At 43.0% G+C, this 25,307-nt stretch overlaps 4 non-coding genes across 4 annotated transcripts; all 4 read right to left on the reverse strand.

Annotated features, from left to right (window-relative positions):
• Nucleotides 1–6,813: 6,813 nt before the first annotated feature.
• TRNAY-GUA (transfer RNA tyrosine (anticodon GUA)) lies at nucleotides 6,814–6,886 on the reverse strand. The gene has a single exon. It is a non-coding gene; the product is annotated as a tRNA-Tyr (tRNA).
• A 10,847-nt stretch (nucleotides 6,887–17,733) lies between these two features.
• Nucleotides 17,734–17,806, reverse strand: TRNAL-UAA (transfer RNA leucine (anticodon UAA)). Its single transcript has one exon. It is a non-coding gene; the product is annotated as a tRNA-Leu (tRNA).
• Nucleotides 17,807–22,969: 5,163 nt separating this feature from the next.
• Nucleotides 22,970–23,042, reverse strand: TRNAY-GUA (transfer RNA tyrosine (anticodon GUA)). The gene has a single exon. It is a non-coding gene; the product is annotated as a tRNA-Tyr (tRNA).
• A 510-nt stretch (nucleotides 23,043–23,552) lies between these two features.
• On the reverse strand, nucleotides 23,553–23,625 carry TRNAL-GAG (transfer RNA leucine (anticodon GAG)). Its single transcript has one exon. It is a non-coding gene; the product is annotated as a tRNA-Leu (tRNA).
• Between the last annotated feature and the right edge of the window lie 1,682 nt (nucleotides 23,626–25,307).

A 25,307-nucleotide genomic window follows, 5' to 3' on the forward strand; every position in this document is an offset into this window, starting at 1 on the left:
GTTCCCTCACGTTCTGTGACAAAAAGTGTAAAAGGTTTGCTGTAACATGGTGTCGCTAAAACTGGTCCTTGACATAAAGCTTTCCTTAATTCGTCAAAAGCCTGTGTATGTTCCTGAGTCCAAGGGAGGACAGTCGATGACGCTGCCTCCTGTGTTGTCAACTGTAAAAGTGGCTTGGCTAGAAATGCATACTGACGGATCCATTGTCTGCAGTAAGAAGTGAGGCCTATAAAAGCTTGTACCTCCTTCTGTGTTCTGGGCTGTGACAGGCTAGTAATGAGCTGTATGATTCTTGTGTTAGCTGTCTACCGTGTTAGCTGTATACCCTCCTTGGAAAGCAAGTGTTGTACACCACTTGCTTTACACAGAAAGTGCAAGACTGTCAGAGATGCAATGTCACAGTCTGGTTCTGATCCTGCTGTAGTTAGAATGACGTTTATGTTGGTAGGCATGTAAACACCGTCTAGCTGTCTGTAGTGTCTGACTGTAAATGCTAGGGATCACTGTCATAAATCCAGCAAAAATAATTATGTTAACATAAATAAATAAATAAAAATGACTTCTCAATTCAAAAGCACTATTTTATATTGGGGAACCTCTTTCCAAAACCTCTGCAAATTTACAATAAATCCTACTCTAGATCTTGTATGACCATACTACCTACAATACGCTCTCTAAATGTATTTGAATAAACCCAAACTAAACTTGTCATAGACAGAAGGCTGGAGCCTTGATACTCCTTTGAGAAACAGCCCCTCCCTCTAGAATTATGTTCGCGCTCGGAGCTTGAATCTGATCCAAGCATAATCAAGTAGCAGCCGAGCTTCATTGCGATCTAAAATTGAATGACTGCCAAATGTTGATCTCATGGCAGGAGCAAAGCTTCTGCCAATTATCCTGTTTACACTACTGAGGGAAAAACTATTCATTTGCAAGCATGCTCTTATCTGGAGTCAATGAAGCTTTTAGTACTGACTGTGAGGAAGAGCAACTTGACCCCTCCCTTACATAAACATAGAGAAAAAATGCTGCCTGGCTCAGCTGGAGAACAGCCAATAATTGTCCGCGGAAGAGAATTGGAGGATGGCCAAGACAGGCACTGGGAACCAGGCCATCTCGGTCTCGGTCTCGGACGGACTGTCTCAAGGTTAAAAAACACATTCCTTGTACGTCATAACATATCTCTTCCCAGGCCAGAGCTTTTCTAACTTTAACTGAAGCAAACCTTTAAAACGTGTTAAAAAGTAAATTAATAAAGACATATATTTTTCTGTATCTGAGTGACATGCTAGCATTTTAAAAATAATTCTGTACTGCTACTAGCTGCAAGGGAAACAAAACATTCATGGCATGGAAACACACCATATTTTACTCTCTTTTTTTTTTTTGAAAATAACATGTCGAACTCCTTAATTCTGCATTGCATAACCAATATTTTCATAAGTAAGTGTGCAAACTTATCTATTCTACCTATTAAGAGGGCCAGGATTCATACTTTTTCAAAAGGCCATGTTTTCTAATTTTAGTGGGGACTGTTCTCTGCACACATCAATTGAAGCAGCCTGTCAAAGTACATAGGTCAGTCTTAAAACTAAATGCAAATTAAACTAATGTAGGGGAGACATTGGGAAAAAAATATTCTGTAGAAACATTCCTATTTAAAAAACACACTGTTCATTTACACTAATAAAAACGCATTCTATGAAGGGTCTGATTTATATTATCCTGTAAACCCTGAAAACATCTAAGCACCCTCTGTGCAAAACCCTTATCTCAATTCGACTGGTCTATTTACAACTTTACCGTCTTCTGAGCTAAACACATTATATCAAGTATTCCAAGACAAAACCCTTCACAAAAACACTCCTTTACCCTCCATGCAACATTTTACCATTCAATCTGCAAACTGAATACGCCCATTGGATAACATGGCAAATCGCACCCCCGCACAAAACATGCTTTTTCCACCACTTCCACAGCTCGGATCCTTTTCAAACTTTGCATCACAGTAGTTCAAGCTATTCCCTAAATCCTCACCAAAAAGCAACCAAATCCCTCCACTGGAACGGGTACGAATTTCCGCTCAAAAACACGCCCCCCCCCAAAAAAAAAACGCTAAAATTCCTCAACACCTTGTCAAAACAAATACTGCCTTCTCAATCCAAGAAATTAACCCGTATTCAAAACATTTTCTCCAAGCACTTGAAAGAGATCCAGCTCTCTCCTGACTGACGTAATGATAACATGCTCTGTACAAGCCATATCCACATGGCGCTATTCACAAGCCATATTTACAAGAAAGTCAACAAGTCCAAAAATGACATGCTCTTCACAAGGCATATTTACAAGGCGAAATGCACAAGGAACACAACAAGTCTAAATGAGAATATGCTCCTCACAAGCCATATTACAAGGAGCTATTTACAAGAAACTACACAAATCTTCCTAGTCTTAGTGAAATCACGAGCATTGAGCCCTTTCCTGGTTCTGGATCGTATATACAGTGGGGAATTGCTTCTTTCTACATACTCTAAAGGGTACAGGTGGTGGCGCTCGTGACCTACGGGGTGTTTCTGAGGGGGTCACTTTAGCTAGTTCTTCTGAGAGGACCAGTAACAACGGCATTTCTTTCTATCAGCCTGTTCTGCCTTGACCTTGTCTAGTTCTCTCTGTTTGATGAATTTCTTTCTCTGTTCTCCTATGTGACTCTTTGCGCCATAACTCAATGGCATCTTTCTGTGAGGGTCTTGATTTCTTTTTCCATAGAGCTTCTTCTACTCTCATGATGCACTCGGCATCCCATGTTCCTGAAACAGGCCATCTATATTTCTCTTCTAACTCCTTGGTGTAGTCCACCCACAAGTCTAAGTACAGTATGGCATCTAAGCCATGTTTGTGGTACATAAAGTGCCCTGGAGTGTCCCTAGGTGGAACAGGCACTGCTTCTTCTAGAATCCCTTTTCTAGTTCCTATCTGTCTTAATTTACTGAACAGTGGCATCGTAATATTTTTGACTAGACTTTTACTTGAATTTTGAACACAATTATTACATAAAAGAACACAGTAACATATATCAAACAGTCACTCATACCACGACATTAATCACAAAAATCCTATACATATATTGACTATACTTGATTTCTATAACGAAAATACTCACTAAAATACTTCTTGATATACTGCTAAACAGTACAGATACACCGCTAAACAGTGCAGATACACTGCTAAAACAGTGCAGACTGGAATTCTTGATGCACTGCTAAACAGTACAGATACACTGCTAAACAGTGCAGACTGGATCTGTGTACCCAAACCCATCTTTACCGGATGCATAGTAACACACCCGTCTAGATACTCCCTCAGCAACGGTACTCACCGGGAAGCACAGAAAACGGAAGGCCTCAGAAACTGGACTGGACTGGACTGAACCCTGGACTGGACTGGACTCGCGACGTAGATACTTCGGAACTTCGGAACTGGTGGGCCTCAAGACACCTCGGACCTTGCACTCTCGGCTGGACTCGGGTTGGGATCCTCCGCACTCCTCACCGCCTCGTCTGGGTGTCGATCGCAGTCCCAGTCACCTCCGTTGGCCTGAGGGAGATACAGGAAATCCTGCAGATGCGCATGAGTGTCCGTCCGGCTGTGGCAGGGGACTAGGCCTGCAACGCACCGCCGGCGCGTAAGGTGGGGGAGGGTCCCATCTGGGGTGCCAATTTATGTGGTAAATAAAATTACCTGGTACTTAATTTCTATGCAGTAAAGTTCAATAAAATAGCTTAATCAAAATAAGAGACACAGAGTCCGTGGCATCTGAGTTTTAAGGGGTTTTATTCCATAAAATGGAATTGTATGGTCCGGACCAGGATATCATGTTCCTTTCACCACTGGGGTTCAGGAAGGGACAGAGCAATGCTTTATTAACAAGGTACAATATTTATAGTTCATTCATGCAGAAGGCGTAACAGCTGAGAGAAGCGAGATAGGAAACATGTGCGTAGCAATACGTAATCAGAAGGCGTGCACTAGGGCGTACACGGGGTGGGTACTAGAAACGTCACATAAAAGTGTCACAAGTGGGTGGATACATAATGAAATCTTGCAGTGTCAGCAGGAATCTGTAGCAAGGATGCGTGCGCAGCAGCATGACGTGTGACTGACGTAAACAGGAGGGTGCAGGGGACTTGACATTTAGCCTTAGAGGGGAGAGACAGAAGTCTGGTGGGTCAGATCAACTTGTTCCTAAATCATATCTGGTATCTTGTGTTTGGAGTACATGTTGCTGGAAACTAAAGGCTATCGGGACAGAGGTTACTTGTCACTAAGGCTAGGAGATGCATATATTTCTTTAAGTAACTGGAGTTTTCTATGGAAATTGGTACAGTAATACACTTGCATGGAGACGGAAAGACTGGACTGTATCTATTGCAGGCAGGATATGTTTATCCTACTCGTTAGCTAGGAATGTGGATTCACGGAGCAGAACTGATAACATAAAGGCAAAATACCATCTTGGCAGGCAGGCCGGACTGAGCCAGGCCCCGCGCTGCTTGGCAGGAAGGAAGGCAGAGTTCAGAGATGCAGGTGGGGGCTGCCGTTTTCAGAGGCAGAAAACAGAAATGAGCTTGATGGCAGAAATCAGGAAAAGGCTCGATGGCAGGCCTTCGCCAGAGCCATGAAAACATGAAAGTGCACCATGTAAAGACGGTGGCACGGCATACTTAGGAACTGAATTAGTGATCCATTCATGGCGGATCTGAAAGAGGACATGTTAACGTTGGACGCAAATGTATTTGCGTCTTCATAGCTGGCACAGGAGGGAAGTTACATGCACTTTAACTCGTACATGGAGACGTTGGGGTACGTAGTAGGGGACACAATTGAGCATAAAAATTTATATTACCTCACAAGAGAGGTGGAAGCAAGTCTAGAAGGAGGACATAAAGCAAAGTCTATGTTAAATTGATTGTGTTGTAGATCAGTTGGAAAAAATTTGATGAATAGAGAAAAAGTACTACAGCTGATTCCAAGACCTATTTTGTTAGAAGTAAGGAACCTCTCAACTGTGCCGAAACCCGGGATTGAAACAGGGACCTTCAGATCTTCAGTCTAACGCTCTCCCAACTAAGCTATTTCAGCCTTCTGATAGGTGTGGTATTCATACTTTAATTTGAACCATTTAACAAAATAGATGCAGGACCTGGATTTTTAACCTCATATGGTAGAGATATGTTTTAAGGAGTCCTGTATCATTCCGCAGTTAACTGGTGCAATGGGTAAATAGCATTTTTGGGATCCAGGTTAGGTAGTTGTTTTTTTAACTCTGAATGGACTAGCACTATATTACCCAGATATATTTGGCATGAGTAGGTAAGCAATGTCATCTGACTACTGACATCTGTGTTCAGGGGGAAGTGGAATGTGATGCAGACAAGAATTTACTTTACAAAAAAGGACGAAATGGGAAACATTCATAGTCAAACCTGAAGGCAAGATAGGTGGAAGAAAGTTTAAAAGGGGGACAGAAAGCAAAGTCTATGTTGAATTGATCATTTTGTAGATCAGTTGATAAAAATGTTGATAGAGAAAAAAGTACTACAGCTGATTCCAAGACTTATTTTGTGAGAAGCAAGGAACCTCTCAACAGTGCCGAAACCCGGGATTGAACCAGGGACCTTTAGATCTTCAGTCTAACGCTCTCCGAACTGAGCTATTTCACCCTCCTGCTAGCTGGAGTCTTCATACTTTGATTTGAACCATTTACCAAAATAGATGCATGACCTGGATATTTGACCTTATATGTTAGAGATATGTTTTAAGGAGTCCTGTATCATTCAGCAGTCAACTGGTGCAATGGGTAAATAATATTTTTGGGATCCAGGTTAGGTCATTTTTTTTTTTTAAACCGAATGGACTAGCACTATATTACCCAGACGTTTTTTGCCTGAGTAGGTAAGCAATGTCATCTGACCACTGACATCTGTGTTCAAGGGGAAGTGGAAGGTAATGCAGACAAGAGTTTACTTTACAAAAAAGCATGAAATGGGAAATATTCATTGTCAAACCTGAAGGTAAGAGAGGTGGAAGCAAGTTTAGAAGGAGGACAAAAAGCAAAGTCTATGTTGAATTGATCATTTTGTAGATCAGTTGATAAAAATGTTGACAGAGAAAAAAGTACTACAGCTGATTCCAAGACTTATTTTGTTAGAAGCAAGGAACCTCTCAACAGTGCCGAAACCCGGGATTGAACCAGGGACCTTCAGATCTTCAGTCTAACGCTCTCACAAATAAGCTATTTCGGCCTCCTGCTAGCTGTAGTCTTCGTACTTTGTTTTGAACCATTTAACAAAATAGATGCATGACCTGGATATTTAACCTTATATGTTAGAGATATGTTTTAAGGAGTCCTGTATCATTCAGCAGATAACTGGTGCAATGGGTAAATAATATTTTTAGGATCCAGGTTAGGTCATTTTTTTTTTTAACTCCGAATGGACTAGCACTATATTACCCATTCGTATTTTGCCTGAGTAGGTAAGCAATGTCATCTGACCACTGACATCTGTGTTCAAGGGGAAGTGGAAGGTAATGCAGACCAGAGTTTACTTTACAAAAAAGCATGACATGGGAAACATTCATAATCAAACCTGAAGGCAAGAGAGGTGGAAGCAAGTCTAGAAGGAGGACATAAAGCAAAGTCTATGTTAAATTGATTGTGTTGTAGATCAGTTGGAAAAAATTTGATGAATAGAGAAAAAGTACTACAGCTGATTCCAAGACCTATTTTGTTAGAAGTAAGGAACCTCTCAACTGTGCCGAAACCCGGGATTGAAACAGGGACCTTTAGATCTACAGTCTAACGCTCTCCCAACTAAGCTATTTCAGCCTTCTGATAGGTGGGGTCTTCATACTTTAATTTGAACCATTTAACAAAATAGATGCAGGACCTGGATTTTTAACCTCATATGGTAGAGATATGTTTTAAGGAGTCCTGTATCATTCCGCAGTTAACTGGTGCAATGGGTAATATGGCTGAGATACCCGCCACCCCCTCTCAACACAATCCCCAAGGATGGGAAACCGGAAACAGTTCTGAACTTTTGGAAGGCGGGAGGGAGTGACCCTCCCGGCCGTATTTATTAAAATATGAAACAAAATCAAAACATTAAAATAACAGTTTCATATTATGTACAATTTCATTTCCACATTACGATGTTTGGCTAACCTTAACAGATCTCTAATACAAAGGTTCTCCTAGCCGAACTATCATCCTACAAAACATTTGACTTGAAATTGTACATCCTAACGTTAAGGGCCAACGGCAAGGTCGTAACCGGTGTCAGATCCCTAAACCAGAAATACCCCCCTCACTTGTGAGAGGAGCGACCGCACAGAGGCGTACCTCAAGTGCATCTACCAATTTCCCTTGGACTTGACGGGGGCCCCAATGAACTCGACGCCATTTAACGGTCGTCCGAGGACTCGTGTGAGGTGTCTAAAAGGTAGCGTAAACCCCCTCCCGAACCCCACACAACTTACCCCATCTGCCGTCGCAGATGTCCTGGCCCCGGGAAATTCCCCAGGAGGGCCCGTAGCCCCTCCTATCCAGGAAGGGGCCTTGACCACCTTTCCTTTCCTTCCAGCGGCCTATCCTTAGAAGGGACCGCCTCCCCGTTGAGGGGCCAATGGCCACCTCCCCCGAGCGCTCCCATCCGTAATGGGTGACGCCCCCCCATAGGCATCTTCCAATTACTGCTCACCGATCATGACCTTACCGCCCGACCAAAATAAATACGACAATTTACCTAAATTACTGAATTATAAAACAATCATAACTATTACAAGCATGATTACTGATCAACACTAGTGCAGAATTACTTTATTGCAAAAGAAAAAGCATACTGAAAATGACCATTCTTTATTGCACACTCAAAATATCACGATAATCATCACAACCTGCAAGAAATAGAATTACCACATTGAAACTTTATTAAAACAACTAGCTGTCCTCAGGGGCTGGTGGGTGGGTCAAAATTGGCTCTTCGTTCCGTCTCGAGCTCACGTGCAGCGGGGAGGTGCAGCTTCAGAGCACAGGAACAAGAGGATGCTTTCTTGGCTTGTTGCTCCTTTTATCCGTCTTCGGGCGGGCGTAAACCCGTCCCCGCCTGCCTCCGAGGGCGTGGCCGGCCGCGTCAGTGTCTAGGACAACCCACTCCAGGGCAGGAAAAAGGCGCGCCCGGCTACGCCGCTTCGGGCATACCAGCCGAGACTCGCCTCCCGCCCAAGATGGCTTCCCGGGGGGATCGTGGTACTCTACCATACGTTCGGGGGGACCGAATGGTCGCCCCTTTCCATATGGCTGAGATACCCGCCACCCCCTCTCAACACAATCCCCAAGGATGGGAAACCGGAAACAGTTCTGAACTTTTGGAAGGCGGGAGGGATTGACCCTCCCGGCCGTATTCATTAAAATATGAAACAACATCAAAACATTAAAATAACAGTTTCATATTATGTACAATTTCATTTCCACATTACGATGTTTGGCTAACCTTAACAGATCTCTAATACAAAGGTTCTCCTAGCCGAACTATCATCCTACAAAACATTTGACTTGAAATTGTACATCCTAACGTTAAGGGCCAACGGCAAGGTCGTAACCGGTGTCAGATCCCTAAACCAGAAATACCCCCCTCACTTGTGAGGGGAGCGACCGCACAGAGGCGTACCTCAAGTGCATCTACCAATTTCCCTTGGACTTGACGGGGGCCCCAATGAACTCGACGCCATTTAACGGTCGTCCGAGGACTCGTGTGAGGTGTCTAAAAGGTAGCGTAAACCCCCTCCGGAACCCCACACAACTTACCCCATCTGCCGTCGCAGATGTCCTGGCCCCGGGAAATTCCCCAGGACGGCCCGTAGCCCCTCCTATCCAGGAAGGGGCCTTGACCACCTTTCCTTTCCTTCCGGTGGCCTATCCGTAGAAGGGACCGCCTCCCCGTTGAGGGGCCAATGGCCACCTCCCCCGAGCACTCCCATCCGTAATGGGTGACGCCCCCCCATAGGGATCTTCCAATTACTGCTCACCGATCATGACCTTACCGCCACAGGCCGGATAGTTGACCGGCTATCCGGACCCCCCACAATAACTCCTGCCTAAAGGTCATGTTTTAAACTCTTTAGCCAAGCTATGAGGTCTCCTATGAGTAACTCATTCCCCACCCAGGACAAATGAACCCCATCCCCCAAATACATACTGTCCCCTTTGATACAACCATGCGAAACAGAATGCAGTGTATTTGAACGAAACAATCTACTCAACTTGTTATTTATTTTCTTCACGGAATGCTTCAGAGCAGAAACCGAAATAGCCCCCCGCCACACTTTCCGTGGGATCATATGGGACCATGCAATTGTGCACCCTGGAACTCTTCTTGCCAACCAACTTACTGTGGAAAGCATTGCCTCAAGAAGAAGTCGTCTACCAGTGGCCACCAAATCGTTGTCCCCAAGATGGACTATGATTATAGACGGCGGTGACCTTGTCCGCCCTAACAAACCCTCGAAAAAGGATTGAAACTGGTCAATACAGAGCCCGCCCCTTCCGTAGAAGGACACCCTGTACCCGTATTCCCCAGCCACGTGAATCATGTCACCTGCTTTGAATACGTCCGCGGCACGCCTCACGTATGAGTGGCCCACGACCCACACCTCCTTTCTCGCAGCCGGTGATGTCTGACCGCTGTTCCCCAGGTGTCGGGTCGATTGCACAGTCCGCCCCGCCTCGTAAGCTTGCGCAACTGAAAACCAAACAAAAACAAGAAGCGTGAGTACATTAATTACAGCTTCACAACATGTGCAACCGCACATACCTTTTATAACAGTTCGAGGACCAACGCCCCAAACGTTCAAGCCCGCGGCCGAAATCGACATCGCAAGCACCAGCTGGAACTGAAACCTCGTCAGTGGGGTGGCGTCAGCGTGTCTCAACAAGGTCCCCCCCCATGCTGCCACCCTCTGTGCTAAATATTCCTCTACGCACACCACAGGGCACATGGAAGACCCGGGGATCCTCTGAATGATTATGCAGTCCCCAATTGCACCCTGATCGGTTTTGGACCTAACAAACGAGACCGTCATCGTCTCCTCCCTGACCTGAATGTGCTCCCGGCACAGTCCCCCCATCGTATCCTGCTTGTTCTTCGCCACTAATTCGCTTACCCGCATAGCCCCATGGAATGCTAGCGCAAATGCAGCTCGGAATAACACCGCTTCGTACTGGGATGAACACGTTGCCGGGAGTACGGACAATAACAGGGTCAGCCTATCCAGACCTATCGGGTGCCTCTCATCTACTCTGCGACCCTCAAGGCGTTGCCACCCACGTAGCGCTTTCTGCACAACGAAAGACGCTGTCGGGTCCTGGATCCCATGAGCCCTTGCCATAAAGGAAATGGCGGCCCGATGCCTCTGGGCCGTAGCTACTGATTTGCCTGCCTGATGTAAAGACAGCAAGAATTTTACTACAAACTCTTCCTGGCCCCAAAGCTCCCCCCTACCAGCACCCAAAAAGGACCAATAAGAACGGAATGCCCCTTCATATGCCTTCCTCGTCCTGGGTGCTAAACTCTCTCCCACGAGGTTTTGTAGTTCGGGGCACCGAGAGACCAGAGAGCTTCGGGAAAGGGTGCCGCCACCGGGTCCGCTGTGGGCAGAAAACCCCAGAAGGCCTGCATACGGAAACGAGAAAGCGCATCAGCCGCTTGGTTCAGTACCCCCGGCACATGCTTTGCCCGAAATAGCACATTCAATTGCATACACAATAACACAATTTCTTTGAGCAGCCTCAGAATCCATTTGCATCGTGCTGCCTGACTATTGATACACTCAACCACGGTCATGTTATCAGACCAGAACACCACAGAGTGATCCCGGAACCCCTCAGGCCAAGTTTTCAGGGCTACCAAAATAGGGAAAAGTTCGAGAAAAGCAATGTTACTCGTCAGCCCACACTCGTGCCACCATGACGGCCATTTTTGAGCCGACCAATGTGTACCAAATATGGCACCAAAACCTACACTCCCCGCCGAGTCTGTCCAAAGCCCCAGCTCCTCGGAGGACACCGCTGGTTTGTTCCAGACGATTCGACCATTGAAATCCGCCAGAAATGCCAACCAAATGCGCATGTCCTGGCGAACCTCTGCCGAGAGCCTCGTGCGATGATGACCTTCCTTCAGGCCGACCATGGCTTGTGCAATCGAGCGGGAAAAGGGGCGCGCCATTTGCATCACTTTCAGGGCAAAATTCAACTGACCCACCACCTGTTGCAATTGATGCAGGTTTACTTTCGTTGCACGAATACATGTTTCAAGGGATAACCTGAATTTTAACACTTTTTCCTTGGGTAATCTAAAACAACCTTCTTCCGAGTCGAGCTCGATCCCCAGAAACTCGAGCAAAGTCGAGGGACCCACAGTCTTACCTGGCGCCAATGGCACACCGAATTGATTCATTAGGACACAAAATTCATGTAAAGCCTGTCCACACTCAGAATCCCCGGCTGCCCCCAAAAACAGAAAGTCATCGAGATAATGCATAACATGCTGAAAACCTGTCTTCCTTGTGAATACCCATTGCAGAAAACAACTGAACTTTTCGAAATAAGCACAGGATATCGAGCACCCCATTGGCATACATCTATCCATGTAATAGCGACCCTGAAACATAAAACCAAGGAGGCGCTGATCGTCTGGGTGCACCGGGAGCAACCGGAACGCTGACTCGATGTCTGATTTTGCCATCAGCGCACCGGGCCCCAGGCGATTCAACATGGCAACGGCCTCATCGAAGGATGCGTACCGCACCGAACACACTTCCGGGTCTATCGCGTCATTCACGGAAAGACCACGTGGGGCTGACAAGTTATGTATCAGCCGAAACTCACCCGGGTCCTTCTTGGGGACCACCCCTAGAGGGGAACAAACAAAGTTAACAACCGGTGGCAAATCAAATGGGCCGGCGACACGACCTCGAGTCACCTCCTTCCCAATCTTTACCTGTACCACCGCCGTATGCTGCAAGACCGACAGTTGATTCTTACAGTTTGCTACACCCTGAAAATCCCCCACTGGGATGCGGAAACCATATGAAAACCCGTTTCGCAACACCCCAGCGGAAGCATGATCCGGGTATTCGTTGAGCCAAGGAATCATTGCCATGGTATCAATCGGAGTAGGTAAAGGCGCCCCTCTGACTATTGCTGACCTGTTTGGCGCTTCCCTTACCACCGTTATCACCCGTTCTGGCTCTGCACATGGACTCAGGATGGGATGGCTGCCCACACCCCCCACATTCGTGTCTGAACTTGCATGACCCCTGGGGCCTCGTACATTTACCTCTGTTAAAATTCCAACAAATCCCCCTTTTACCTGCGTTGCCACTCGGCTTCGAGTGGTACTCGTTACCTGCACCCGTCCGAAAGGGTGTCCCCGAGTATTGGCGGGAAGATTCACCCCCGTTACTCCCTGACAATGGCACTTTTAACATTCCTGAACTCTCCATTTTTTGCCATGAAACGGAGTCGAAACAATCCCAAGTCAGAACTGGGTCGTGTTCCTTAGCTTTTCTAAAAATATTGTCATAGCAGAACCACTGATTGCCCCCGTACGATACGGAATACTCCATGATACGTGATTGATAAATAGGCAACTCGGTCAGCAACTCGGGCCTGCGCTCGCCCATGATGGAGGTAAAAATGCCCCACGCTCTGCCCCAAGTACCAATGTTTTCGTCAACCTTAAAGGCGGCCATTTTTGCGCGCCAAACACTCGGATGCATGAGCTCCTTTTGGCTCTTAACATGCTCCATCTCGTAATGGTCGGTAAGCAAAGAAAAAATGTTCACATACTTATTCGCCCAAATCTTTTCCTTAATTTCCAGTGGAACATGCTGAGCCACCTTCTCCCTTCGTGAAGGTACAGACCCCTCCCCCGCGATCGGCAATGGCCGCTTACCTGAACCAGAAGCTGCATTTGCCGCCGAACCTGGGCCTGTTGCATTTTCCGCCGCCGGAACCGGCGGGGTAACAGAAGATGGTGCCTTCGCAGCCTCTCTAGATTCCCGCAGTTGTCTCATTACTGCCCGGGCGTCGTCAGCCGTGGCGCCCTCGCTATCTGTTCCCAACCACGCTGCCAATTGTGCCGCTAACTCAGGAGGCATATCTTCCCCGGTCACGGGGGTGACCACCACGGGGATCGGATTCCCCTCCTTCGGCACCGGTGTTGGCTCCTCAAGTGGGGTATCAGGAACCGGGGTTTCCCCCCCAAGTGCCCCCCTTCTGGACCTCTTGCCTCTCCCACCAGGTACTACTCCTGGCAAAGGCCGTTTCGGTCCTCCCTCCCCGTTCTTAGCCGCCATCTGCTTCTTCAAATCGGTTACCTCCTTCATGAGCATGCGGAGCATCTGATCGGTACCGACCCGCTTTCCGACTTTCTTGGGCATTCTCAAACGGAATATCTGTAAGACAAAAGAAAGATTACAACGCTCAAAATTGGCTCTTCGTTCCGTCTCGAGCTCACGTGCAGCGGGGAGGTGCAGCTTCAGAGCACAGGAACAAGAGGATGCTTTCTTGGCTTGTTGCTCCTTTTATCCGTCTTCGGGCGGGCGTAAACCCGCCCCCGCCTGCCTCCGAGGGCGTGGCCGGCCGCGTCAGTGTCTAGGACAACCCACTCCAGGGCGGGAAAAAGGCGCGCCCCGGCTACGCCGCTTCGGGCATACCAGCCGAGACTCGCCTCCCGTCCAAGATGGCTTCCCGGGGGGATCGTGGTACTCTACCATACGTTCGGGGGGACCAAATGGTCGCCCCTTTCCAATAGCATTTTTGGGATCCAGGTTAGGTAGTTGTTTTTTTAACTCTGAATGGACTAGCACAATATTGCCCAGATATATTTGGCATGAGTAGGTAAGCAATGTCATCTGACTACTGACATCTGTGTTCAAGGGGAAGTGGAATGTGATGCAGACAAGAATTTACTTTACAAAGAAGGACGAAATGGGAAACATTCATAGTCAAACCTGAAGGCAAGATAGGTGGAAGAAAGTTAAACAGGAGGACAGAAAGCAACGTCTATGTTGAATTGATCATTTTGTAGATCAGTTGATAAAAATGTTGATAGAGAAAAAAGTACTACAGCTGATTCCAAGACCTATTTTGTTAGAAGCAAGGAACCTCTCAACTGTGCCGAAACCCGGGATTGAACCAGTGACCTTAAGATCTTCAGTATAACGCTGTCCCAACTGAGCTATTTCGGCCTGCTTATAGCTGTTGTCTTCATACTTTAATTTAAACCATTTAACAAAATAGATGCAGGACCTGGATTTTTAACCTAATATGGTAGAGATATGTTTTAAGGAGTCCTGTATCATTCCACAATTAACTGGTGCAATGGGTAAATAGCATTTTTGCGATCCAGGTTAGGTAGTTGTTTTTTTAACTCTGAATGGACTAACACTATATTACCCAGATATATTTGGCATGAGTAGGTAAGCAATGTCATCTGACTACTGACATCTGTGTTCAAGGGGAAGTGGAAGGTAATGCAGACAAGAGTTTACTTTACAAAAAAGCATGAAATGGGAAATATTCATTGTCAAACCTGAAGGTAAGAGAGGTGGAAGCAAGTTTAGAAGGAGGACATAAAGCAAAGTCTATGTTAAATTGATTGTGTTGTAGATCAGTTGGAAAACATTTGATGAATAGAGAAAAAGTACTACAGCTGATTCCAAGACTTATTTTGTTAGAAGCAAGGAACCTCTCAACTTTGACGAAACCCGGGATTGAACCTGGGACATTCAGATCTTCAGTCTAACGCTCTCCCAACTAAGCTATTTCGGCCTCCTGCTAGCTGTAGTCTTCATACTTTGTTTTGAACCATTTAACAAAATAGATGCATGACCTGGATATTTGACCTTATATGTTAGAGATATGTTTTAAGGAGTCCTGTATCATTCAGCAGTTAACTGGTGTAATGGGTAAATAATATTTTTGGGATCCAGGTTAGGTCATTTTTTTTTTTAACTCCGAATGGACTAGCACTATATTACCCAGACGTATTTTGCCTGAGTAGGTAAGCAATGTCATCTGACCACTGACATCTGTGTTCAAGGGGAAGTGGAAGGTAATGCAGACCAGAGTTTACTTTACAAAAATGCATGACATGGGAAATATTCATAATCAAACCTGAAGGCAAGAGAGGTGGAAGCAAGTCTAGAAGGAGGACATAAAGCAAAGTCTATGTTAAATTGATTGTGTTGTAGATCAGTTGGAAAAAATTTAATGAATAGAGAAAAAGTACTACAGCTGATTCCAAGACCTATTTTGTTAGAAGTAAGGAACCTCTCAACTGTGCCGAAACCCGGGATTGAAACAGGGACATTTAGATCTTCAGTCTAACGCTCTCCCAACTAAGCTATTTCAGCCTTCTGATAGGTGGGGTCTTCATACTTTAATTTGAACCATTTAACAAAATAGATGCAGTACCTGGATTTTTAACCTCATATGGTAGAGATATGTTTTAAGGAGTCCTGTATCATTCCGCAGTTAACTGGTGCAATGGGTAAATAGCATTTTTGGGATCCAGGTTAGGTAGTTGTTTTTTTAACTCTGAATGGACTAGCACTATATTACCCAGATATATTTGGCATGAGTAGGTAAGCAATGTCATCTGACTACTGACATCTGTGTTCAAGGGGAAGTGGAATGTGATGCAGACAAGAGTTTACTTTACAAAAAAGGACGAAATGGGAAACATTCATAGTCAAACCTGAAGGCAAGATAGGTGGAAGAAAGTTTAAAAGGAGGACAGAAAGCAAAGTCTATGTTGAATTGATCATTTTGTAGATCAGTTGATAAAAATGTTGATAGAGAAAAAAGTACTACAGCTGATTCCAAGACCTATTTTGTTAGAAGCAAGGAACCTCTCAACTGTGCCGAAACCCGGGATTGAAACAGGGACCTTTAGATCTTCAGTCTAACGCTCTCCCAACTAAGCTATTGCGGCCTTCTAATAGGTGGGGTCTTCATACTTTAATTTGAACCATTTAACAAAATAGATGCAGGACCGGGATTTTTAACCTCATATGGTAAAGATATGTTTTAAGGAGTCCTGTATCATTCCGCAGTTAACTGGTGCAATGGGTAAATAGCATTTTTGGGATCCAGGTTAGGTAGTTGTTTTTTTAACTCTGAATGGACTAGCACTATATTACCCAGATATATTTGGCATGAGTAGGTAAGCAATGTCATCTGACTACTGACATCTGTGTTCAAGGGGAAGTGGAATGTGATGCAGACAAGAGTTTACTTTACAAAAAAGGACGAAATGGGAAACATTCATAGTCAAACCTTAAGGCAAGATAGGTGGAAGAAAGTTTAAAAGGAGGACAGAAAGCAAAGTCTATGTTGAATTGATCATTTTGTAGATCAGTTGATGAAAATGTTGATAGAGAAAAAAGTACTACAGCTGATTACAAGACATATTTTGTTAGAAGCAAGGAACCTCTCAACTGTGCCGAAACCCGGGATTGAAGCAGGGACCTTTAGATCTTCAGTCTAACGCTCTCCCAACTGACCTATTTCGGCCTGCTTATTACTGTGGTCTTCATACTTTAATTTAAACCATTTAACGAAATAGATGCAGGACCTGGATTTTTAACCTCACATGGTAGAGATATGTTTTAAGGAGTCCTGTATCATTCCGCAATTAACTGGTGCAATGGGTAAATAATATTTTTGGGATCCAGGTTAGGTAATTTTTTTTTTTCACTCCGAATGGACTAGCACTATATTACCCAGACGTATTTGGCATGAGTAGGTAAGCAATGTCATCTGACTACTGACATCTGTGTTCAAGGGGAAGTGGAAGGTAAGGCAGACAAGAGTTTACTTTACAAAAAAGCATGAAATGGGAAATATTCATTGTCAAACCTGAAGGTAAGAGAGGTGGAAGCAAGTTTAGAAGGAGGACATAAAGCAAAGTCTATGTTAAATTGAATGTGTTGTAGATCAGTTGGAAAAAATTTGATGAATAGAGAAAAAGTACTACAGCTGATTCCAAGACCTATTTTGTTAGAAGCAAGGAACCTCTCATCTGTGCCGAAACCCAGGATTGAACCAGGGACCTTTAGATCTTCAGTCTAACGCTCTCCCAACTGAGCTATTTCGGCCTTCTGATAGCTGGGGTCTTCATACTTTAATTTGAACCATTTAACAAAATAGATGCAGGACCTGGATTTTTAACCTCATATGGTAGAAATATGTTTTAAGGAGTCCTGTATCATTCCACAGTTAACTGGTGCAATGGGTAAATAGCATTTTTGAGATCCAGGTTAGGTAGTTGTTTTTTTAACTCTGAATGGACTAGCACTATATTACCCAGATATATTTGGCATGAGTAGGTAAGCAATGTCATCTTACTACTGACATCTGTGTTCAAGGGGAAGTGGAATGTGATGCAGACCAGAGTTTACTTTACAAAAAAGCATGACATGGGAAACATTCATAATCAAACCTGAAGGCAAGAGAGGTGGAAGCAAGTTAAAAAGGAGGACAGAAAGCAACGTCTATGTTGAATTGATCATTTTGTAGATCAGTGGGAAAAAATTTGAGGAATAGAGAAAAAGTACTACAGCTGATTCCACGACCTATTTTGTTAGAAGCAAGGAACCTGTCAACTGTGCCGAAACCCGGGATTGAACCAGAGACCTTTAGATCTTAAGTCTAACACTCTCCCAACTGAGCTATTTCGGCCTTCTGATAGCTGGGGTCTTCATACTTTAATTTGAACCATTTAACAAAATAGATGCAGGACCTGGATTTTTAACCTCATATGGTAGAGATATGTTTTAAGGAGTCCTGTATCATTCCCCAGTTAACTGGTGCAATGGGTAAATAGCATTTTTGGGATCCAGGTTAGGTAGTTGTTTTTTTAACTCTGAATGGACTAGCACTATATTACCCAGATATATTTGGCATGAGTAGGTAAGCAATGTCATCTGACTACTGACATCTGTGTTCAAGGGGAAGTGGAAGGTAATGCAGACAAGAGTTTACTTTACAAAAAAGCATGAAATGGGAAATATTCATTGTCAAACCTGAAGGTAAGAGAGGTGGAAGCAAGTTTAGAAGGAGGACATAAAGCAAAGTCTATGTTAAATTGATTGTGTTGTAGATCAGTTGGAAAAAATTTGATGAATAGAGAAAAAGTACTACAGGTGATTCCAAGACCTATTTTGTTAGATGCAAGGAACCTCTCAACTGTGCCGAAACCCGGGATTGAACCAGGGACCTTTAGATTTTCAGTCTAATGCTCTCACAACTAAGCTATTTCGGCCTTCTGATAGGTGGGGTCTTCATACTTTAATTTGAACCATTTAACAAAATAGATGCAGGACCTGGATTTTTAACCTCATATGGTAGAGATATGTTTCAAGGAGTCCTGTATCATTCCCCAGTTAACTGGTGCAATGGGTAAATAAAATTTTTGGGATCCAGGTTAGGTAGTTATTTTTTTAACTCTGAATGGACTAGCACTATATTACCCAGATACATTTGGCATGAGTAGGTAAGCAATGTCATCTGACTACTGACATCTGTGTTCAAGGGGGAGTGGAATGTGATGCAGACAAGAGTTTACTTTAAAAAAAAGGACGAAATGGGAAACATTCATAGTCAAACCTGAAGGTAAGATAGGTGGAAGAAAGTTTAAAAGAAGGACAGAAAGCAAAGTCTATGTTGAATTGATCATTTTGTAGATCAGTTGATAAAAATGTTGATAGAGAAAAAAGTACTACAGCTGATTCCAAGACCTATTTTGTTAGAAGCAAGGAACCTCTCAACTGTGCCGAAACCCGGGATTGAAACAGGGACCTTTAGATCTTCAGTCTAACGCTCTCACAACTAAGCTATTTCGGCCTTCTGATAGGTGGGGTCTTCATACTTTAATTTGAACCATTTAACAAAATAGATGCAGGACCTGGATTTTTAACCTCATATGGTAGAGATATGTTTTAAGGAGTCCTGTATCATTCCGCAGTTAACTGGTGCAATGGGTAAATAGCATTTTTGGGATCCAGGTTAGGTAGTTGTTTTTTTAACTCTGAATGGACTAGCACTATATTACCCAGATATATTTGGCATGAGTAGGTAGGCAATGTCATCTGACTACTGACATCTGTGTTCAAGGGGAAGGGGAATGTGATGCAGACAAGAGTTTACTTTACAAAAAAGGACGAAATGGGAAACATTCATAGTCAAACCTGAAGGCAAGATAGGTGGAAGAAAGTTTAAAAGGAGGACAGAAAGCAAAGTCTATGTTGAATTGATCATTTTGTAAATCAGTTGATAAAAATGTTGATAGAGAAAAAAGTACCACAGCTGATTCCAAGACTTATTTTGTGAGAAGCAACGAACCTCTCAACAGTGCCAAAACCCAGGATTGAACCTGGGACCTTTAGATCTTCAGTCTAACGCTCTCCCAACTGAGCTATTTCAGCCTCCTGCTAGCTGTAGTCTTCATACTTTGATTTGAACCATTTAACAAAATAGATGCATGACCTGGATATTTGACCTTATATGTTAGAGATATGTTTTAAGGAGTCCTGTATCATTCAGCAGTTAACTGGTGCAATGGGTAAATCATATTTTTGGGATCCAGGTTAGGTCATTTTTTTTTTAACTCCAAATGGACTAGCACTATATTACCCAGACGTATTTTGCCTGAGTAGGTAAGCAATGTCATCTGACCACTGACATCTGTGTTCAAGGGGAAGTGGAAGGTAATGCAGACCAGAGTTTACTTTACAAAAAAGCATGACATGGGAAACATTCATAGTCAAACCTGAAGGCAAGAGAGGTGGAAGCAAGTCTAGAAGGAGGACATAAAGCAAAGTCTATGTTAAATTGATTGTGTTGTAGATCAGTTGGAAAAAATTTGATGAATAGAGAAAAAGTACTACAGCTGATTCCAAGACCTATTTTGTTAGAAGCAAGGAACCTCTCAACTTTGCCGAAACCCGGGATTGAACCAGGGACCTTTAGATCTTCAGTCTAACGCTCTCCCAACTGAGCTATTTCTGCCTTCTTATAGCTGGGGTCTTCATACTTTAATTTGAACCATTTAACAAAATAGATGCAGGACCTGGATTTTTAACCTCATATGGTAGAGATATGTTTTAAGGAGTCCTGTATCAATCCGCAGTTAACTGGTACAATGGGTAAATAGCATTTTTGGGATCCAGGTTAGGTATTTGTTTTTCTTAACTCTGAATGGACTAGCACTATATTACCCAGATATATTTGGCATGAGTAGGTAAGCAATGTCATCTGACTACTGACATCTGTGTTCAAGGGGAAGTGGAATGTGATGCAGACAAGAGTTTACTGCACAAAAAAGGGCGAAATGGGAAACATTCATAGTCAAACCTGAAGGCAAGATAGGTGGAAGAAAGTTTAAAAGGAGGACAGAAAGCAAAGTCTATGTTGAACTGATCATTTTGTAGATCAGTTGATAAAAATGTTGATAGAGAAAAAAGTACTACAGCTGATTCCAAGACCTATTTTGTTAGAAGCAAGGAACCTCTCAACTGTGCCGAAACCCGGGATGGAACCCGGGACCTTTAGATCTTCAGTCTAATGCTCTCCCAACTGAACTATTTCGGCCTGTTTATATCTGTGGTCTTCATACTTTAATTTAAACCATTTAACAAAATAGATGCAGGACCTGGATTTTTAACCTCATATGGTAGAGATATGTTTTAAGGAGCATTGTATCATTCCGCAATTAACTGGTGCAATGGGTAAATAGCATTTTTGGGATCCAAGTTAGGTAGTTGTTTTTTTAACTCTGAATGGACTAGCACTATATTACCCAGATATATTTGGCATGAGTAGGTAAGCAATGTCATCTGACTACTGACATCTGTGTTCAAGGGGAAGTGGAATGTGATGCAGGCAAGAGTTTACTTTACAAAAAAGGACGAAATGGGAAACATTCATAGTCAAACCTGAAGGCAAGATAGGTGGAAGAAAGTTTAAAAGGAGGACAGAAAGCAAAGTCTATGTTGAATTGATCATTTTGTAGATCAGTTGATAAAAATGTTGACAGAGAAAAAAGTACTACAGCTGATTCCAAGACTTATTTTGTGAGAAGCAAGGAACCTCTCAACAGTGCCGAAACCCGGGATTGAACCTGGGACCTTCAGATCTTCAGTCTAACGCTCTCCCAAATAAGCTATTTCGGCCTCCTGCTAGCTGTAGTCTTCATACTTTGTTTTGAACTATTTAACAAAATAGATGCATGACCTGGATATTTGACCTTATATGTTAGAGATATGTTTTAAGGAGTCCTGTATCATTCAGCAGTTAACTGGTGCAATGGGTAAATAATATTTTTGGGATCCAGGTTAGGTCATTTTTTTTTTAACTCCGAATGGACTAGCACTATATTACCCAGACGTATTTTGCCTGAGTAGGTAAGCAATGTCATCTGACCACTGACATCTGTGTTCAAGGGGAAGTGGAAGGTAATGCAGACCAGAGTTTACTTTACAAAAAAGCATGACATGGGAAACATTCATAATCAAACCTGAAGGCAAGAGAGGTGGAAGCAAGTCTAGAAGGAGGACATAAAGCAAAGTCTATGTTAAATTGATTGTGTTGTAGATCAGTTGGAAAAAATTTGATGAATAGAGAAAAAGTACTACAGCTGATTCCAAGACCTATTTTGTTAGAAGTAAGGAACCTCTCAACTGTGCCGAATACCGGGATTGAAACAGGGACCTTTAGATCTTCAGTCTAATGCTCTCCCAACTAAGCTATTTCAGCCTTCTGATAGGTGGGGTCTTCATACTTTAATTTGAACCATTTAACAAAATAGATGCAGGACCTGGATTTTTAACCTCATATGGTAGAGATATGTTTTAAGGAGTCCTGTATCATTCCGCAGTTAACTGGTGCAATGGGTAAATAGCATTTTTGGGATCCAGGTTAGGTAGTTGTTTTTTTAACTCTGAATGGACTAGCACTATATTACCCAGATATATTTGGCATGAGTAGGTAAGCAATGTCATCTGACTACTGACATCTGTGTTCAGGGGGAAGTGGAATGTGATGCAGACAAGAATTTACTTTACAAAAAAGGACGAAATGGGAAACATTCATAGTCAAACCTGAAGGCAAGATAGGTGGAAGAAAGTTTAAAAGGAGGACAGAAAGCAAAGTCTATGTTGAATTGATCATTTTGTAGATCAGTTGATAAAAATGTTGATAGAGAAAAAAGTACTACAGCTGATTCCAAGACTTATTTTGTGAGAAGCAAGGAACCTCTCAACAGTGCCGAAACCCGGGATTGAACCTGGAACCTTCAGATCTTCAGTCTAACACTCTCCCAACTAAGCTATTTCGGCCTCCTGCTAGCTGTAGTCTTCATACTTTGTTTTGAACCATTTAACAAAATAGATGCATGACCTGGATATTTGACCTTATATGTTAGAGATATGTTTTAGGAGTCCTGTATCATTCAGCAGTTAACTGCTGCAATGGGTAAATAATATTTTTGGGATCCAGGTTAGGTCATTTTTTTTTAACTCCGAATGGACTAGCACTATATTACCCAGACGTATTTTGCCTGAGTAGGTAAGCAATGTCATCTGACCACTGACATCTGTGTTCAAGGGGAAGTGGTAGGTAATGCAGACCAGAGTTTACTTTACAAAAAAGCATAACATTGGAAACATTCATAACCAAACCTGAAGGCAAGAGAGGTGGAAGCAAGTCTAGAAGGAGGACATAAAGCAAAGTCTATGTTAAATTGATTGTGTTGTAGATCAGTTGGAAAAAATTTGATGAATAGAGAAAAAGTACTACAGCTGATTCCAAGACCTATTTTGTTAGAAGTAAGGAACCTCTCAACTGTGCCGAAACCCGGGATTGAAACAGGGACCTTTAGATCTACAGTCTAACGCTCTCCCAACTAAGCTATTTCAGCCTTCTTATAGGTGGGGTCTTCATACTTTAATTTGAACCATTTAACAAAATAGATGCAGGACCTGGATTTTTAACCTCATATGGTAGAGATATGTTTTAAGGAGTCCTGTATCATTTCGCAGTTAACTGGTGCAATGGGTAAATAGCATTTTTGGGATCCAGGTTAGGTAGTTGTTTTTTTAACTCTGAATGGACTAGCACTATATTACCCAGATATATTTGGCATGAGTAGGTAAGCAATGTCATCTGACTACTGACATCTGTGTTCAAGGGGAAGTGGAAGGTAATGCAGACAAGAGTTTACTTTACAAAAAAGCATGAAATGGGAAATATTCATTGTCAAACCTGAAGGTAAGAGAGGTGGAAGCAAGTTTAGAAGGAGGACATAAAGCAAAGTCTATGTTAAATTGATTGTGTTGTCGATCAGTTGGAAAACATTTGATGAATAGAGAAAACGTACTACAGCTGATTCCAAGACCTTTTTTGTTAGAAGCAAGGAACCTCTCAACTTTGCCGAAACCCGGGATTGAACCAGGGACCTTTAGATCCTCAGTCTAACACTCTCCCAACTGAGCTATTTCGGCCTTCTGATAGCTGGGGTCTTCATACTTTAATTTGAACCATTTAACAAAATAGATGCAGGACCTGGATTTTTAACCTCATATGGTAGAGATATATTTTAAGGAGTCTTGTATCAATCCGCAGTTAACTGGTACAATGGGTAAATAGCATTTTTGGGATCCAGGTTAGGTAGGTGTTTTTTTAACTCTGAATGGACTAGCACTATATTACCCAGATATATTTGGCATGAGTAGGTAAGCAATGTCATCTGACTACTGACATCTGTGTTCAAGGGGAAGTGGAATGTGATGCAGACAAGAGTTTACTTTACAAAAAAGGACGAAATGGGAAACATTTATAGTCAAACCTGAAGGCAAGATAGGTGGAAGAAAGTTTAAAAGGAGGACAGAAAGCAACGTCTATGTTGAATTGATCATTTTGTAGATCAGTTGATAAAAATGTTGATAGAGAAAAAAGTCTTACAGCTGATTACAAGACTTAGTTTGTGAGAAACAAGGAACCTCTCAACAGTGCCGAAAACCAGGATTGAACCAGGGACCTTTAGATATTCAGTCTAACGCTCTCCCAACTGAGCTATTTCGGCCTGCTGCTAGCTGTAGTCTTCATACTTTGATTTGAACCATTTAACTAAATAGATGCATGACCTGGATATTTGACCTTATATGTTAGAGATATGTTTTAAGGAGTCCTGTATCATTCAGCAGTTAACTGGTGCAATGGGTAAATAATATTTTTGGGATCCAGGTTAGGTCATTTATTTTTTTAACTCCGAATGGACTAGCACTATATTACCCAGACGTATTTGCCATGAGTAGGTAAGCAATGTCATCTGACTACTGACATCTGTGTTCAAGGGAAGTGGAAGGTAATGCAGACAAGAGTTTACTTTACAAAAAAGCATGAAATGGGAAATATTCATTGTCAAACCTGAAGGTAAGAGAGGTGGAAGCAAGTTTAGAAGGAGGACATAAAGCAAAGTCTATGTTAAATAGATTGTGTTGTAGATCAGTTGGAAAAAATTTGATGAATAGAGAAAAAGTACTACAGCTGATTCCAAGACCTACTTTGTTAGAAGCGAGGAACCTCTCAACTGTGCCTAAACCCGGGATTGAACCAGGGACCTTTAGATCTTCAGTCTAATGCTCTCCCAACTGGGCTATTTCGGCCTTCTGATAGCTGCGGTCTTCATACTTTAATTTGAACCATTTAACAAAATAGATGCAGGACCTGGATTTTTAACCACATATGGTAGAGATATGTTTTAAGGAGTCCTGTATCATTCCGCAGTTAACTGGTGCAATGGGTAAATAGCATTTTTGGGATCCAGGTTAGGTAGTTGTTTTTTTAACTCTGAATGGACTAGCACTATATTACCCAGATATATTTGGCATGAGTAGGTAAGCAATGTCATCTGACTACTGACATCTGTGTTCAAGGGGAAGTAGAATGTGATGCAGACAAGAGTTTACTTTACAAAAAAGGACGAAATGGGAAACATTCATAGTCAAACCTGAAGGTAAGATAGGTGGAAGAAAGTTTAAAAGGAGGACAGAAAGCAAAGTCTATGTTGAATTGATCATTTTGTAGATCAGTTGATAAAAATGTTGATAGAGAAAAAAGTACTACCGCTGATTCCAAGACCTATTTTGTTAGAAGCATGGAACTTCTCAACTGTGCCGAATCC

Source organism: Lissotriton vulgaris, chromosome 8, assembly GCF_964263255.1.
Source record: "Lissotriton vulgaris chromosome 8, aLisVul1.2, whole genome shotgun sequence".
Lineage (NCBI taxonomy): Eukaryota > Metazoa > Chordata > Amphibia > Caudata > Salamandridae > Lissotriton > Lissotriton vulgaris.